Below are 6,884 nucleotides of genomic sequence, written 5' to 3'. Positions count from 1 at the left end.
TGTTTGAATTAGAGCATATCTTTTAGAAAAACATTCAATCCTGATTTAACAATTGCCGGTGTTGGAGAATTCTTCATAACACTTGGTAAGTTGTTCCAATGGTTCCTTATCCTCACTGTTTAAAAAATTGTGCCTCATTTTAAGACTGAATTAGTGTAGCTTCAGCTTGCTGACAGTGAATCTTGTTATACCTTTGCTAGATTGAAGACACCTTTAATACTGCATTTCTATTCCCTGCGTAGGTACTTACAGGCTGTAATCAAGTCACCTTCACCTTTTCTTTAACAAGCTAAGCTTTAGTCTTTCACTTTTAGGCATGTTTTCTAGTCCTTTAATAATTCTTGTGAAACTTCTTCTCTGAAACTTCTCCATAAAAATACTGAAGGAAAAAGTGCTCTTTTTTAAGGATCCAACTCTCCATTCCTCTAGCTGAGGGCTCAGAGAGCTTTCAATATGCTTTTCTTAGGCTATGTCTACACTAGAGAGCTTACAGCAGCAGAGCTGTACTGATGCAGCTGCGCTTCTGTAAGATCTCTTGTGTAGCTGCTCTATGCTGATGGGAGAAGCTCTCCTGCCAACATGGCGCTGCCCACATCGGTGCTTATGGTGGTGTAACTTATGTCGCTTGGGGGCGGGGGTGTGTTTTTCACACCCCTGAAGGTATGTCTACGCTACGAAATTAGGTCAATTTTATAGAAGTCGAATTTTAGAAATCAATTTTGTACAGTCAATTGTGTATGTCCCCACTAAGCACATTAAGTTGGTGGAGTGCGTCCTCACTACCGTGGCTAGCATTGACTCACGGAGCGGTGCACTGTGGGAAGCTATCCCACAGTCTCTGCTGCCTATTGGAATTAAAATCAACAGAATTCGGTTTCCAGGCAGCCCTGGTAAGCCAAAGGGTACGCAGGGTTGGCTTCTTCTGCCTTCATAACATGTGGGAATGGTTTCAAACTGCAGCGCCCTCCTTTCCCATAGCAACCAATGTTGGTTGGGTTTACCATTTAAAAGGAGGGGCTGCGGTTTTGGGGTGGATGTGCTCCCCACACCCCACCACCTGGCTATTCTCTGGGATGATCCCTTCACCCCTCCCCCCACCACGTGACTATTCTCAGGGATGATCCCTTTTAGCCAAGCACAAACAGCCCAGCGTGAACAGGGTCCTTTTACTGTTCCCTTACAAAAATTCCCCTATTTCAACCAGGTGACCATGAATGATATCACTCTCTGAGGCTAACACAGAAAGATAAAGACTGAATGTTGCTTGAATGTGACCAAAACCAGGACCATTTGCTGCCATGCTTTGTGCTGCAATGATTCCAGACTATTTGCTCCTGGCTTGGTATGGTAAAGTGTCCTACTGTGGAGGACGAAATACGGCAGCCCTCCCCAGAAACCTTCTGCAAAGGTTTTCACAGTATCTCCAGGAGAGCTTCATAGAGATGTCCCTGGAGGATTCCTGCTCCATCCCCAGACACGTTAACAGACTTTTCCAGTAGCTGTACTGGCCACGAATGCATCCCAAGTCTTCAGGGCAAATCAAACATTAAACACTATTGCTTTTAAACCCTGTGTTTTAGTTACAAATGTGCACTCACCAGAGGTGCCTGCTCTGCCTTCAGGGTTGGGGATCCTGCCTTGGGAGGGTATTGGTTCCAGGGTGATGAAAAGGTCCTGGCTGCCAGGGAGAATGGATTCACTGCTTGCCTGCTGCGCATTCTCCTTCTCCTCCTTCTCCGCCTCCTCATCCACAAAATCCTCCTCTGTGTTGCGTGAGACTCCCCCCTTGCAGGTGTCCACAGACAGTGGTGGGGTAGTGGTAGGGTCCCCCCCTAAAATGCCATGCAGCTGATCACAGAAGTGGCATGTATGGGGCTCTGACCCAGAGCGACCGTTTGCCTCCTTTGTCTTTTGGTAGGCTTGCCTGAGTTCCATGACTTTCACTGCTGTGTATCCTTGTTGTAGCCTCTGTCCATCACGCCCTGTGCAATTTTGGCATATATATTAGCATTTCTTCTTTTTGATCAGAGTTCTGCCTGTACAGATTCTTCTCCCCATACAGCAATCAGATCCAGTGTCTCCTGTTCGCTCCATGCTAGAGCTCGTTTGCGATTCTGGGGGGACTGCATGATCACCTGTGCTGCTGAGCTCTCCACGCTGACCAAACAGGAAATGAAATTCAAAAGTTTCTGGAGCTTTTCCTGTGTACCTGGCTAGTGCATCGGAGTTGAAAGCCCTGTCCAGACCGGTCACATTGGAGCACTCTGGGATAGCTCCTGGAGGCCAGTAACGTCGATTTGTGTCCGCACTACCCCAAATTCGACCCAGCAAGGTCAATTTTAGCGCTACTCCCCTCACTGGGGAGGAGTACAGAAGTCAATTTTAAGAGCCCTTTAGGTCGACGGAACGGGGTTGCTTGTGTAGACGCATTCATTATAAAATCGACCTAACACGGCTAAATTTTACCTAACTCTGTAGTATAGACCAGGGCTTAGTGACGTAAGTTTTGCTGACATAAGCGCCAGTGTGGGAAGTGCTATGTTAGCAGGAGAGCATCTCCCATCAGCATAGAGCAGCTACACAAGAGATATTACAGAAGCGCCGACGTAAGTGGTAGTGTTGACATAGCCCTAGTCACCCAAGAAACTTAACGAAAACAGGGAAGTAAAAAGTCTCTTCTTGTCTTGAAAATTCTTAAGAAACATCAAGAGAAATTGAGTGTGTGCTCTTTTTTGTTTCTTTTATAGGTAATCTTTTAAGAGATTGTTTAATCAACCAACTGAATTTTCTTCCATTGGTAGGTGCAAGTCAGATCATTATTTTATCTGAACATATTTTTGTGGTGTTTAAATCTTACTCCGTTGTTTCAGTGGTGTGAATTGCCTCACTGAGTTTCAAAAATCAATGAAGTCCATCGATGTATAACATATGTCTTGTTTTGTTACTGCTGTTATAATAAATATACAAGTGCTTGTGGATTCTGTTTTATTGTACCCACATTCCAGATTACCCCTCTTCTGTCCACTAGTTTTTAATTACAGGGACTGTTTGGATTGCCACAGTTTGCCATAGTCTCTTCCATTCATAATTTAAACAAAAAACCTTAGCTGCTTTGTAAATGTGCTCTAACTAAATTTTGTAAATGTAATCTACCTAACTTCCCTCTATGTGCTGGCAATACTCCTACTAATGCAGCCCAATATGCCATTAGCCTTCTTGGCAACAAGGGCACACTGTTGACTCATATCCAGCTTCTTCACTGTAATCCCCAGGTCCTTTTCTATAGAACAGTCGGTCTGAAGCCTGTAGCGGTGCATGGAATCCTAAGTGCAGGGCTCTGCACTTGTCCTTGTTGAATTTCATCAGATGTCTTTTAGCCCAATCCTCCAATTTGTCTAGGTCACTCTGGACCCTGTCCCTACCCTTCAGTGTATCTGCCTCTCCCACCATCTTAGTGTCATCCGTGAACTTGCTGAGGGGCAATCCATCCAGATCATTAATGTACATGTTGAAAAAAACCGGTCCCAGGACAGACCCCTGGGGCACTCTGCTTGATACTGGCTGCCAACTAGATATCAAGCTGTTGATTACTAGCCATTGAGCCCAACGATCTAGCCAGCTTTCTGTCCTTATACATGACTATTTAGGAATGTTTTGTGCACTGAGTGATTATTAAGCTCAGCTTGCCTGTTTATTTTTGATGTTTTCTCAGCTTGTTCATAGAATTTTCATTCTGATTGCTCAGATTTAAGGACCCCTTATTTATGCTGCACTGAAGGCAATAAACTGTCATCTATGTGTGTGTCACTGTTAGAGTCTACAAATAAAAACAGTTCCATATTGAGATGTCAGAGATACTATATATTTCATCTCAGGGTTTATGTGGGTGAATATTTTAAATGTGGGCTTGGGAAGAGATACAACTTGCTTGAATGCTTAAAAATCACTGAAAAATATGATTTCTTCCCCAATTTGTTACAGTTGTTTTTCATTATTCTGGAAATACTGATTATCCATCCAAAGGCAACTGAAATATCCAGTAATAGTGCCACATTGGAAAGAAGTTGACAAATGAAAAAAATCTGTGTTTCTCCTTGGCGTGCTTGTGGACTATTTTCCTGGTCTGTGATGTCTAAGGACACTTCTAAATTTGTTGTCCCACTTCAAAATATGATTGCTTTTTTGGGTCTCTTTCATGATTCACAAGTCAGAAAACTAATCTGATTGCTCTAAGGATAGACCCTGGGACATACCCATTATTTTGTCAGAAATAATGCATCTCAAGACTTTTCAGACAAAAATATGTTTATTGGCCTTAAGTGGTTCAGCAGCTTTGCTCTATTATAAAACAGACAAACTAGTTAACTTAAGAACTTTCTGGGGATAAAAATATTTCAGGGACATGTGTTTTGTGCTATATAACTCCACATCGTTTATTTCTGGAAAAAAATACATTTTATATCCTTTTATACAGAGGTAGAGATATTAAAAATATATATAAACCCTACAGTCAGTACGTGGTAAAGATTCTTTTTATAGAATTATTTTTTTTATGTTGGGGTATGGTGGAACAAGGCAAGTGTGATGAAGAGATGCTATGTATTTGTGTCACATAACTGATCTAAGAATAGAGTGATTTAGGCCCCAGTCCTGCAATGGATCCATAAGAGTGCAAGCATCTGTCCCTGTGGTTCAAATTGTGCAGTATCAGGGCCTTACTGACACATACTACCTAACTTGAATAAAAATAATTAGGTGATAGGCTAGCTAGATGAGATGTGCAAGAAGAAAGCTGGTGATTTGTAGGTAAACAATGTTGCAATTTTCTCTTGTTCAGTTTGTTACCAGTCCAGCACAGGATATGCTCTTCTCATATAGTAACTTTTATTTATATGTTACATAGGAAGCTCTTGGTGAACGTTTTTAAATACTGTATTACTCTTCTGTTGATTTTTAGTTTCCGAGAACACAGGAAAGTTCTGCTAGGAAAATAAATTGGTAGTTATTCTTACCACATGATAGAAATCTTGCCTAGAGGCAGCCTTTTGTTTCTATGCTTCATAGAGCTTTGGAAGTTGGAAATTCTTTTTAAAAAGGATTTTCACACAGTGAACATCTTTACATTCATTGCAACAGGATGATCCACTTTAGGTCTATGCATAGGAACGTAGGTCTCCTGAACTGAGTTATCCTGATGTCAGATAGTTGAGTCTTGTGTAAAGGTGCACTATAATTATGTGATGAGTCATGCTAGCAAATGGATCTTGTTAGCTCCGACCAGGCTATAAAAGAGGGTAAATTAGCCATGGCTAGAAGAAAAAATTAGGGTTGGGAAAGTTATGCAATGAAAACCTTAGAGGTCATGCAGGGAAACCTTTAGAAAATGGGAAAGATGGAGACTGATGAGTGGGGTTTATACTTGGTGGTGGTTCTAGTTGACAGTAAAGATAAACTCCAGGAACATGACACATAGACCATATTAAATACATTATCTGTTCAGAGGAAACACGGGAAAAGGGGGAGAAATTGGTAGCCCTACCCACATAATTCTAGACCTCTGCAGGTGTGTGGCAGAGGGTTATTGGTGACTTCATGTTTATAGTCAAGGCCCAGCATATTTGGTGGTAAGTGGAACAGGATTTCTTTAGCTTTCCAATACGGCAGAATGGACATTGTATGAATGATAAACTAAAAAAATGAAGATATTTAGTGAAATTAATAATACAATCAATTTTATATCATTCATTTCTCCTATTCTGCCCCTAATTTATTAATTTTCAATGTGCTGCAGATTTTTATATAGATAATTAATAACTATACATATCTAGAAATTGTTGGGGGTAAACTGGAGATCTAAGCATCCGAGTAGGTGACTATTAAGTCTGTTCACACGCAAGAAGGGTTGGGATGTGGTTTAGGACTGAGATAATCACAGTAGCTGAATATCTGCTCAAATGATTAGCAGTGACATAGCTAGTAATCTTGACATTTTAGACCGACATAATTGGGCTTCAGAAATAAACAACTTAAATGAATTCAGTGATTCACACTTCTCAAATACTTTTTCAGTCTGCGCACATGGAAAAACTACGTTTTGGTTCATGTTTGGGAGCGGAGGCTTTCTTCACAACCTTAAATATAAGAGAGAACTTAAAAGCAAAAGCTCACGCTGAAGAACAATTATGTGATAAATTCTGTTGCTGTGGCATGGGACCCTGCCCATAGGTTCTGTGTTCTAGTGACACATAGTGATTTATTTAGTAGTTTTCTAGAACCAAACCTACTCCCTTCTTTAGCGGAGTCAGGTATCTGAAGCACTGGAACTGTGCAGGTATCCACTTCCCCATCTCATTGCTGCGGGAGACAACATTGTCAGGAAATGACTTATTCTTTCTCTCACTGTCTTGTGATAAGCTATGACCCATCCATGGCTTTGAAATTGTCTGGTATTATACAGTTCTCTCCCCCCGCCCCCTTCAGTGGTATCTTCAGAGAATTACTCTCAAATGAACTGTCTCGTCCCATCTCCATCCCCCATTTGTGAAAACCCCAGCTGACAGTTTTATTTTTTTTTTCTGTCTTTTGAGTTTGGACAGATTATTTATTTAGCCCTAATACATTTTTCAGTCTTGGGATGATAAACAAAGTAGTCCAGTTGATTGCAGCATAGTTGCAACATTTAACGTTTTACCAGGGACACTTTTTTTTTTCTCCCATTGTGTTGTGTCCCTTTTGACTCTTTCATTCTGTTCCCAGTGGCTGCAATTTACTGTTGGTTGATAGATCCTGACAACATTTGAATGTTATAGACAGCATCGAAGTGGGGAGAAAAATGGCACACGCCTTTAACTGTGCTGAAATTCCTTTGACTGGGAATAATTTTT

General features: G+C 41.2%; 1 protein-coding gene across 4 annotated transcripts in view; it reads left to right on the top strand.

Annotated features, from left to right (window-relative positions):
* The window catches only part of BZW2 (basic leucine zipper and W2 domains 2), a 77,614-nt gene that overhangs the window by 2,948 nt on the left and 67,782 nt on the right, over positions 1 to 6,884 (top strand). Inside the window, exon 2 of one of the 4 annotated variants that reach the window (XM_073333790.1) lies at positions 2,748 to 2,797. The exons of the other annotated variants lie outside the window; for them this stretch is intronic. The gene's annotated coding sequence lies outside the window, so the exon portion shown is untranslated. The remainder of the gene's footprint in view (positions 1 to 2,747; positions 2,798 to 6,884) is intronic. 4 annotated transcript variants of the gene reach the window in all.

The sequence above is a fragment of the Lepidochelys kempii genome, chromosome 2, assembly GCF_965140285.1.
Source record: "Lepidochelys kempii isolate rLepKem1 chromosome 2, rLepKem1.hap1, whole genome shotgun sequence".
In the NCBI taxonomy this organism is placed as follows: Eukaryota; Metazoa; Chordata; order Testudines; family Cheloniidae; genus Lepidochelys; species Lepidochelys kempii.
Note: the sequence above shows the minus strand (reverse complement) of the source record. Positions and strands in the feature narration are given on the sequence as shown.